This window comes from Panthera pardus, unplaced genomic scaffold (assembly GCF_024362965.1).
Source record: "Panthera pardus isolate Hobbes unplaced genomic scaffold, ASM2436296v1 HiC_scaffold_27, whole genome shotgun sequence".
Lineage (NCBI taxonomy): Eukaryota > Metazoa > Chordata > Mammalia > Carnivora > Felidae > Panthera > Panthera pardus.
The window spans coordinates 31,779,772-31,790,887 of record NW_026526843.1 but is presented as its reverse complement, the minus strand read 5'-3'; the positions used below and the strand labels follow the sequence as shown (position 1 = coordinate 31,790,887).

General features: G+C 44.5%; 1 non-coding gene across 1 annotated transcript; it reads right to left on the bottom strand.

Moving 5' to 3' along the window:
• Positions 1–9,942: 9,942 nt before the first annotated feature.
• On the bottom strand, positions 9,943–10,015 carry TRNAK-UUU (transfer RNA lysine (anticodon UUU)). The gene has a single exon. It is a non-coding gene; the product is annotated as a tRNA-Lys (tRNA).
• Between the last annotated feature and the right edge of the window lie 1,101 nt (positions 10,016–11,116).

Genomic DNA, 11,116 nt, shown 5'->3' with positions numbered 1-11,116 from the left:
TTGGTCATGTCTTTCATTTATAATGATATCTGAGTACTTAAGGTAATCAATGTAGGTGTTCACCGAGCTTTTGAAAACTACCTGTCCAAGGGCACTCTGCATGCATTCCAGTGCTGGCCTCCTTCAGACTTGATAATTCAATCTAGTGATAATATGAGCTTTGGTGTTCGGTTAGACCAGGGTTTGCCTACTGTGTGTATTACTTAAAAGTTAATATAAGCCACGAAATATTTCTGAGTGTCAGTTTCCACATCTGTAAAATAGTACTAATAATATTCTAGTGGAAATGATGCTTGGAATTAGTATAAGGCTGGAATAAGAGTTTGCACATAAAAAGAATATTGAACTTTTATTATAAATATTGAAACAAGACTCCTAGGATACGCCCATCTCCTAACCAAAGGGATGAGTGGCCTGACACATAGTCCATTACTGCCATTTGCCTAGAGACGAGGAGAATTCCGGTCCTAACAAAGGGATGGAGGAGACGGAATTCAGCTGGTCCCAGAGATGGTTCAGTGTCTGCCTCCAAGGAGCGGGGCTCTTGGAGTAGACTTCTAGGGTCGCGGTGGCTCCGTATTATGGGATGGGGACGAGAACATCTCATTTTGACTCTGACGTTTGCCCAGGCGTCAGAGGAAACGTAGAGACTGAGGTTAAGAGGGAAAACATGCAAGGACACCAACATGACATGACTGAAGAGAACAGATTTCAATGAAATGATAGGTTAGCATCACTTGGGGATGCTAGATGGAATATCGAGGCGCCAGAGAGGGAGACGCTAGTGATGGAGATTCTAGAGAAGGAGATTCTAGAGAGGGAAATGTTAACGATGGAGGTGCTAGAAAAGGTGAGGGTAAAGCCAGGCTCAAACTCTGAGACCAGAAATGTCTGATCACGTTAGAAAAGCAAAAGTATTTATTTTTCAAAGGCATTGGAATGGAGTGCAGGTCTCATCTGACAAGGTGGAAATATTAACAGTTATGTGGTAGAGATTTTTTAGCACAGTCCATTTTCATGGCAGTCATTTTTAGCCCATTCTAAATTCTGTGTGTTAAAAGGATACATGAATTCATTAAATTATTTTTAACTCAGCTCATTATTACAGTCAGCTTGACATCTTAGACAGTTGCTAATTTTTAACCAATTTAACAAAATGTCTTTTGTTAAGACTTAAGGAGCAATGCTTGCAACTTATTATAGTTGAAGCAGAAGAAAGCCTTTTACAGAAGAAATAAATGTTTTGAAGGTATACTGAGTATAGAAACATGGTGAATCAGGGCCAGAAAGACCCTAGAAATGACCTGGTTCCATCTTCCCTTGGACGGATGAGGTAACAACGTCATTCCCTGATACCCACGTTAGGGTAATAAACTGTAAATAAGTAATGAGCCTATCACATATTTAGAGACTGTCTAACGCATTCAGGGCACTGTGCCACAGGGGGAAAGAAAAGAGAACCGCACAAGACATGCCCTCTGCTCTTACAAAAGGGTTATGGTCTAGCCAAAGGATCAGACGTGCTTGTGTAACAACGTGTAGTTTGAGGTAGTTTATTGTAAGTGGTACAGAACACTACCTGAATTAAGAAGTAGGAAAGATTGGGGCGCCTGGGTGGCTCAGCTGGTCAGGCATCCAATTTTGGCTCGGTCATGATCTCATGGCTCACGAGTTCGAGCCCCACGTCGGGCTCTGTGCTGACCGCTCAGAGCCTGGAGCCTGCTTCAGATTCTGTGTGTGTGTGTGTGTGTGTGTGTGTGTGTGTGTGTCTGCCCCTCCCCTGCTCACGCTATCTGTCTCTCTCTCTCTCAAAAATGAATAAACGTTAAAAAAAAATTAAGCTAAAAAAAGAAGTTGGAAAGATCTCTTTGGAGATTCTTTTTTTAAAAGGTTATCAATCATTTTTTTTAATGATACCGATTTACACTTAGCAAAGACAAAAGACGCTTTTATACAGTTTTGAGTGAAAAAAAGTAGCTTACAAAACAATACATTATAATCTATCAGTTTCTCTTGGCGAACAGTTCTCTGAATTTTAACACACGTATAGATTGATATAGCCACGACCACAATACAGCAAAGTCCAATCATCCCCCAAAAACTCCTTCATCCCATCTCCCCATCCTCCAACTCTGGAACTCTGATAACCATCGATTCGTCCTCCATCACTGTAGGTTTTCCGTTTGTGACTTTTTACGACTGTCTTCTTTCAGCCTAACGCCTTGGAGATTCATTTAAGTTGTGTGGATCGTGGTTCATTCCTTTTTATTGGTGAGTAACATTCCACTGTATAGACGTGTCACAGTCAACTTATCCATTCACCCACTGAAGGACATTTGAGTTGTTTTGCAGAGTCTTACGTTGAGAGAAACTTCTTGAGCCAGGTGGTATTTTATTTCATTATCTTATTTAAGTTTATTTATTCTGAGAGACAGAGAGCACACTCGGGGCAGAGAGAAAAGGAGGGAGAGAATCCCAAACAGGCTCGGCGCCGTGAGCGCAGAGCCCGACGTGGGGCTCGGCCTCGCGAACCGTGAGATCATGGCCTGAGCTGAAATCATGAGTCCGATGCTTCACCGACTGAACCACCCAGGTACCCCTGGCAGAGTGGTATTTTAATTCACTCTCTGATTTTTCCTCCTACCATGATTGTAGATCAGTTCACTTAGTGATGCTTATGCAAAAAACAAAACAAAAAAAAATGCATGGCTAAAAACATTCATAGAGACTCAGAGGGTTTTCTTAAAATAGAGCTTTGGTGCACATATGGTTATGCTTATAAATGTTGATGTTCGTTGATCCGGTATTTGTTGAATGCCAACTATGGGCTGGCCACAGGGGATAAAATAATGCAACAAAGTGCCTGTGCTCCTCATGTAACATCTAGTCAAGGAAGAAAGACGACAAAGAAAGACACAAACGGCCCTTTAGTGGTTCAGATTGTGGTGAGTCCCAGGAAGCAGCAGGGTAAGTAAGGAGCTGGCCAAGAGTGATGGGAGATGCAAAGTCCTGTTATTGTAACGTAAGTTGGTAAGGGAAGGTTCCTCTGTTGAGCAGAGACTTGAAGAAAGTGGGGGAGAGGCGAGCCATGCAGATATCTGGGGGAAGAGTATTCGAAGCAGAACAAACACGTACGTTTTATTCACGTTGTTTATCGAAATAGCACAAAAGGCGTTGATTACTCAAACCTGCTTCTCCCCCCAGTGAGAAGTCAGGGTAAAGGGCTTTCCGTGGATGATGGAGCGCAGTTCGTGAACTTAACTTACCGCTTTATCACTACCAATGCGGACCTTCCATGGAAGAAGAGAGCGGTGGGAAGGGGAAAAAGAAGGAAAGGCAGGATGGAACCGAGTGAGAGAAATGAAGGAATGGAGACAGAGGAAAGGAAAACGGAGACAGAGAAGACAGACGAGAATAATGGATTTAAATCTCAACGTCAGCCTGTCCAGACAAAAACCTTCAGCCGCGGACGTATCACCTACATCCTAAACAGTATCTCCTACATATTTGTCCCTGAAATTGCTTGCACCGACAATACCCGTTTGTGGGCTCCTGGGTTCTCATATTTTTAAAGAGTTTGTGTTCTTTTCTTTTGTCATAGAGTTCATTTTTTAAGGAATCTCCACACCCAGCCCCGCTCAAACCCACAACCCCAAGGTCAAGAGTTGCGCGCTCTACCGGCCCAGCCAGCCAGATGCCCCAGTTCTTATTTTTAAGGCTAACCACTTAATAATAAGGTCTCTCTGCATACCTGGTGCATGATCCGAGCCGAGGTAGGGGAGAGGCAGAAAGATGACAAAGCAGAGCCCTATAGGCAGAAATAAATATACGTTCATAATCTCTTTATGTTACAGTGTGTATTTCCTTGGATTTCTCTTATATGCCCCCTACACGCGCGTGCGCGCGCACACACACACGCGCGAGTATGGTGAAGTTGCTCTCAAGCTTGTATCCAGCCGAGCACATGGTGCACTTGAGGACTATAACAACCCCCCAAGTGTCCTGGCGACTCTCTGTGGCAATGATTATCACAGCGTTGGAGCAGGAATGTAATTCTGATCTGACCCCGAGGGCATGGAAAAAGTCTTACCGACCCTTTTCACATCACGCCACGCACAGAAAAAGATAATAAAATTCCGGCACCCTGAAGCGATGAGAAGGATCCACTCCCCCCATCCCAGTGAGCCACGCGGGAGTGCCCCGCCCCCTCCTGGAGAACACTCTTCTGGGCACATTCGCCACCCACTCAAAGGCTCTCATTTGGAAGCTCCCGTTTAAGATGTTCACTTGTATGCTTTTCCCTGCTTTGACTCCCCCTCCGTCAGAGGTACCTTTTGTAGGCTAAAGCAATTTGAAGATGCTGAAGTATCGTGGACCCACACATTCAAGGCCCTTCCATTAGTGTTGCGAATGTCTCTTATCTCTTGGGGTCCCTGTTCGCTTGAAGATCGCCGCCCAATGTCTGTAAATAATCGCGAATAGAAAACGCAGGAATGAGGCTCCTGATACTGCACGCAAAGCATGATGGATGCTGCTTAGGAAGGATATCCTAAGGATATCACATATCCTGCTAAGGATATGTGATTCGCATCCCGTCACATTTCAACTTATCGTTAAACACGACCCACTCGCAGATCTACAAATCCCTCCCGTTGAAACAAAAGATTACAGTTCATGACAAGTGTAGCTGGGATGCTAATTACCAAAGGTGCTTACAATTGTGCCACTTTTGAGCTGACGCTAGCTAGCCTCCGTTTGCTGTGAAAGGTTTCAGTCTGCGATGGCAGTCCTGTCTTGTCTCCACTAGTTTTTGCAAAGAAGACAATTTCGGTTATTTATATGGCAGAACATCTTACCGAGGCCAGTATTTATGCGGTATGGGGGTAGTTTCCCGAGGGGAAAAAAAAAAAAAAAGCCCTGTCTTTTTAGACTAAACTTCTTTTCTTCTTGCTGGCAGCCGTCCTATTTATTACGCGTATAAAGACGGTGATTAATTAATAGGAAGGGGGTTCGGGAACAGTGATCTTCAGCTGTAATGGAACAACTTGCCAACAAAACGGAGTTCTGAGCATAATGAAGACTTGAAAATGAAATCTACCTTATCTGGAGAAAAGCTCTCCCAGCCGCCGAAGATATAAATTGGGAAAAATCAATTAGCACAGACTAGAATTGAAAATCGTGTGGTTTATTAGATAATGAAATTGTGGTTGGTGAAGGAAATGCAAACGAATCCGTGACCAAGGATGATAACACTAATATCCTCCTCTGGAGGGACCGTATCAAAATGAAGGCTGGCGTGGCGACACCCTTCTTTCCTCATTAATTTCACTTCCTCCTAGGATGGGGGCGAATATGTAATCTTCACGCCCAGATGATAATAGGGGGATTAGGCTAAAACCTATTCTGGAATGGATTGGGGGGAAAGGCACAACCTAACTATTTAGCTCAAGGCAATTGTTTTACAGGAGTAGGGGCCGGAAGCCAACAAAGGAGGCCAGAGGGAAAAGCCTTTCTTAAGTTCTCTCTCGGATCATATATGCCCTGAGATCTTGATGAACCCAGTACGTCTTCCGGCCTCGTAGTTTCAGGGGCGATGGGTGGTGTTTACAGTGGTTTCTTACCCATCGCAATGAGAGTTATTGACAAAACGATGCTTCTTGCCAAATACTGTACGGAGACGGTCTCCACTTGGAGATCAGCTATGGAATACATCGACTCGCAAACGTCCCCAGGGAGCAGGGTATAAACGGACCCCCTTCCCAAGGGTGATAAAACACCAGACCCTGAGAGCAGGAAGCGTGCTGAGAAATCATCTGGTTTAATTCTCTCATCTCACGGAGGGGGAAGCTGTGGCCAAGGGAGAGAAAGGACTCTCCCAAGGTCATTCGCTCAGTAAAGCTCTTCATCTTTCTGGACTCTAGACCTTTCTCTTAATCCATGCTATTTCTTGCTGAAGATGAAGTTAGTGTGGGGACAAAGTGGAGACACGTCTTCTTTCATTTTCTCATTCAACTAGGTTTTCCAGGTTTCGCAAATAAACAACTTTTTTTTTAAGTTTATTTAGAGAGAGAGAGAAAGAGAGAGAGAGCATGGGAGGGGCAGAGACAGGGAGGAGAGATTTCCAAGCAGGCCCCGCACTGTCAGCTTGGAGCCCCAACGTGGGGCTCGAACCCACGAACCATGAGACCACGACCCTACCTGAAATCAAGAGTCAGACGCCCAACTGACGGAGCCACCCAGGAGCCCCAATAAACAACAAATTGTAAGTATGTCCCACATATTGCATGGGGCATACTTATGCTAAAATCTATTTGCTGTTTATCAGAAATTCAAATTTAACTGGGTGCCCTAGATTTGACGTGGCTCTCCCACATAGCTTTCATTCCTTCTCTGTGCCAGGTCCTTCATTATGGTCCATGGCGAACAAAATAATTTGTGATACACGCTGAAGTCAGTGAGGCTTCAGAATCAGTGGATATAGCCGTTCTGTTTCCTGGAGCCCCACTCACCCACAAATGCTTCATGCATTCAAAGGAGTCTTTTGCATGAGGTCACTTATTTGGAATTTGTCTCTCTTGCTTCTAACAGGTGGGTCGTAGGGCCGGGCAATAACCAAGCATGGATGGTAAGAGGTATTTATGAATTGAAGAATGCTGTATAGGGGCGCCTGGGTGGCTCACTCAGTTGAGCATCTGACTCTTTAAATGTTTTTTTTAAGGTTTATTTCTGAGACAGAGAGAGACAGAGCGTGAGTGGGGGAGAGGCAGAGAGAGAGGGAGACACAGAATCCGAAGCAGGTTCCAGGCTCCGAGCTGTCAGCCCGGAGCCCGACGCGGGGCTTGAACTCACAGACCGCGAGATCATGACCTGAGCCAAAGTCGGACACCCAAACGACTGAGCCACCCAGGCGCCCCTCTCTATTTACTCCTTTTAAACATGAGTTCCAATTTATGAAGTGGCTTCCAATCTTCCCCCAAAATAAGGTTGCTAGGTGGTTGGAATCACAGGCCTGTTGTGGGTTACTTTTGTTCTGACCCAAGCGCACAAAGTCTAGTGGGAAATATGAGCACGTCCTCCACCCTTGTCCTGGATGTCATATACCAGTGCCCTCCTGTACCTTGGGAATGATGCCCCTCGTTTCTGTCACCATGGGAGATTTCCCATCAAGAAAGGCACCATGTTGAATTTGAACTGTTCCTTGAGGTCTGAGCAAGACTTCAAAATACAGAGATGGAAAAATATTCTAGAAAGAGACACCATTGCACTGTAACAGTTTAATGTTTCTGATACTTGAGTTATCATCCGAATCACCTGAAGAGTTTGGTAAAAATTTATTTGGGGAGAGGGGCGCCTGGGTGGCCCAGTCGGTCAAGCGTCCGACTCTCGATTTCGGCTCAGGTCATGATCTCATAGTTCGCGACTTCCAGCCCTGCATCTGGTTCTGCGTGGGCAGTGTGGAGCCTGCTTGGGATTCTCTCTCTCCTCCCTCTCTCTCTGCCCCCTGCCCAGCTGTGCTCTCTCTCTCTCTCTCTCTCTCTTTCTCTGAAAATAAATAAATAAATAAATAAACTTAAAAGAAATTATTTGGGGAGAATATTCAAAATCAGTCTCAGATTGAACTAAGTACAGAATGGGCTCTGGAGTCCAACTTTTAAGCAAACCCCACATTTATGAAGTATAATTAGGTTTAAGGACAACTTGAGCTAAAGTATGGGCACATGAAAAAAAAAAAGACGTAGGGGCCTCGGGGTGGCTCAGTCAGTTAAGCGAAGGACTCTAGTTTCAGCTCCTGTCATGATCATGAGTTCGAGCCCCATGTCAGGCTCCCCAGCTGGCAGCACGGAACCTGCTGGTGAATCTGTCTCTCCCTCTCTCTCTGTCCCTCCCCCGCTTGTGGTGTCTCTCTCTCTCTCTCTCTCTCTCTCTCTCTCTCAAAATAAACAAACTTAAAAAAAAACACACAAATACTTTATGAAAAAGAAGTAAAGCACGCTGGCATACTTGACTCTTTTTGGGGGGGGTCAGGGGGTGCGGTCTAGGAATCAGGCGGTGACCTACTGAATGGTGTAAGTCTCCTTGACTCCTACTGCGTTGCCATTATGAAGTCAGACGTGGTCTCAGGACGTACAAAAACATGTTTGAGTCCGATGCACCCAACAGCAAATGTGCCAGGGAGAGCGGAGCGTGGACGTGAAGTGCTGACCTACGTTCACTCAAACGATAACAGATAGCACTTCATCAGTCATTACTTGGCCCATCAGAATCAGTAAAGTGCCCCAAAATTGATGATGGTTCAGACACCATAGCCTGGTGACCCAGAGAAAGACATTCTTTTGTTTTTTTTAAGAGAGAGAGAGCGCGCACGCACGAGTGGGGGGGAGGGGCAGAGGGAGACTCTTGAGCAGGTTCCATGCTCAGCATTGAGCCCGACTCAGGGCTCGATCCCACAACCCTGGGATCACGACTGAACCAAAATCCAGAATTGGACGCTCAACTAACTGACCCACCAGGTGCTCCCCAGGGAAAGCGATTTCATGTCTGATTCCAATGCCCTGGTGGCACTTGTGTCTATAGATATAGATATAGATATAGATATAAGTATGTATATGTATATATACGTATGTATATATGTGCACGTATGTATATATGCGTGTGTATACATGTGTGTACATACATGTATATACATACGTGTATATACATACGTGTATACATGCATGTATATATACACATATATACATACGTATATATACACACATATATACACACATATATATGTATGTATGTATGCATACATATACACACACACATATATACATACGTATATATACATGCACACATATATACATACGTATATATACACACACATATATACAAACGTGTATATACACACACACATATATACATACGTGTATACACACACACATATATACACACATGTATACACACACATATATACATACGTATATATACACACACATATATACATACGTATATATACACACACACATATATACATACGTGTATATACACACACACATATACAAACGTGTATATACACACACATATATACATACGTGTATATACACACACATATATATACATACGTATATATACGCACACATATATACAAACGTGTATATACACACACACATGTATACATATGTGTATATATACATATATATACATATATATACTTATATATATACATACATGCTTGTGTGTACCCGATACAGCGGTAGGCCTTGTACCTGGATTTTTTTTTTTATTTAGTTCTTCAGACATGTCATATGGGTAGATGCTATTGACTTCATTTCATGAAAGAGCGAGCTGTGACTTAGGATTCCTTCACTCCTTCATACATTCATACATTCAGCAAATATGAACCGAGCACTGACCGTGTGCTAGGCACTGCTCTAGGTGCTGGGGAAGAAAACAATGAACTAAACAAAATGGCTTCTCTTGCGGCGCCTATGTTCTAGCGGAGGAATGTGGATCCCCAACCAAAGAAATGGATATTTGCAGGTGATGATCAGTGCTAAGGAAAAAAAAAATACAAAAAAAAAAAAAGATCGTGTAAGGGGGATAGAGAGGAGGAGCTGTTTTTAGAAAGGGGAATTAGGGGAGACCTCCGATAAAGTGGCATTTTTGCGGAGTCCCTAAGGAGATGAAGGGGGATGAATGTGCCAGAAGAATCTGCCATCTCAGGTCACTCTCAGCGCCACAAGATCCCTCCACCCAAAGTTCCCCTTTGTCCCAAGCTACCCACGTCACAAGAAAGAGACAAAAAGCAATTATTGGAATAAAGGACCACTCACCATAGAGGAAGACGGTTTTCGCAGAGAAACCTTGGAGAGCTTGCTCAGGTGACTAGCCTAGGTCTGTAGATGTGTTCTGTATTTTATGACATATTTGTTGTTGTGGTCGTTGTTGAAGCGAGCTCTCTGCCCAACGTGGGGCTTGAACTCACGACCCTGAGATCAAAGGTCGCACGCTCTACCGACTGAGCCAGCCCGGCGCCCCATTTTAGGACATATTTGTAACTTCGAGGCACCAAAGAACTGAAAGTGTAATTGCTGTCCACCTATAGATTGGGCCGTTCTGCCCACTCCCATTCTTGCTTGCAGAATATCGGTATCAAATAGCAGTCTTAATCTGAGCAAGTCTGTAGCCCTTTGTTGTCAGAACACAAGCCATACGTCTATCTGTTCAAAGAGCTTCCCAGGAGAAAAGAACAGAACGTTTGAAGATCTGAGGCAGGAGTACGTGGGTGAGTTTGCCTTTTGGGTCAGTGTGGCTGGAGTGGGGGAAGGCAGGCAAGAGAGGTAGGGGACAAGGTCACAGAGGTCCCAGGGTCCAGGTCATGCAAGTCACGTAGCCAGGGAGTGGGCGAATCGGGATTTAACAAAGACCTCTCTGACGCCAAAGTCATCACCTCTGATGGACTTTAGAATATAGAAACTACCAGATGGCATGCCCTCATTCTCCCACTGCCAAAGCTTCCCCTCCAATCCACATCAGTATTTTTTAGAATGAAGAATGGTCTTCCTCCACATAAAGGACAAACTTCTCCAGGAGGGTTCTAGATCCCAGCCTTCTTCTTCTTCTTCTTTTTTTTTTTGTAATGTTTATGGACTTATTTTGAAAGAGAAAGAGTGGGCGTGAACGGGGGGAGGGGCAGAGAGACAGGGGAGAGAATCCCAAGCAGGCTCCACGCGGACAGTGTCCTTGATCTCGAGAACCATGAGGTCACGACCTGAGCCGAAAATAAGAGTTGGGTGCTTAATCGGCTGAGCCACCCAGACGTCCCCCAGATCCCAGTCTTCTTACTTTTTCAAAGGTATTGTTCCTGCAAGCTGTGCAAATACTACTTTTCTAGGTGATCTCATCAAGTCACTGGTGTTAACCCCCATTTATAAACCACCTCTGTCTCCACCTTGCACTTTCTATCTGAGCTCCATGTTTATTTATGTGTTCTGTTGATCTATTTATTTAAAATAAATTTTTAGGTTTATTTCTTTTGAGAGACAGAGAGAGAGCGTGCACGTGCACGAGTGGGGGAGGGGCAGAGAGAGAGAGGGAGACACAGAAGCCGAAGCAGGCTCCGGGCTCCGAGCTG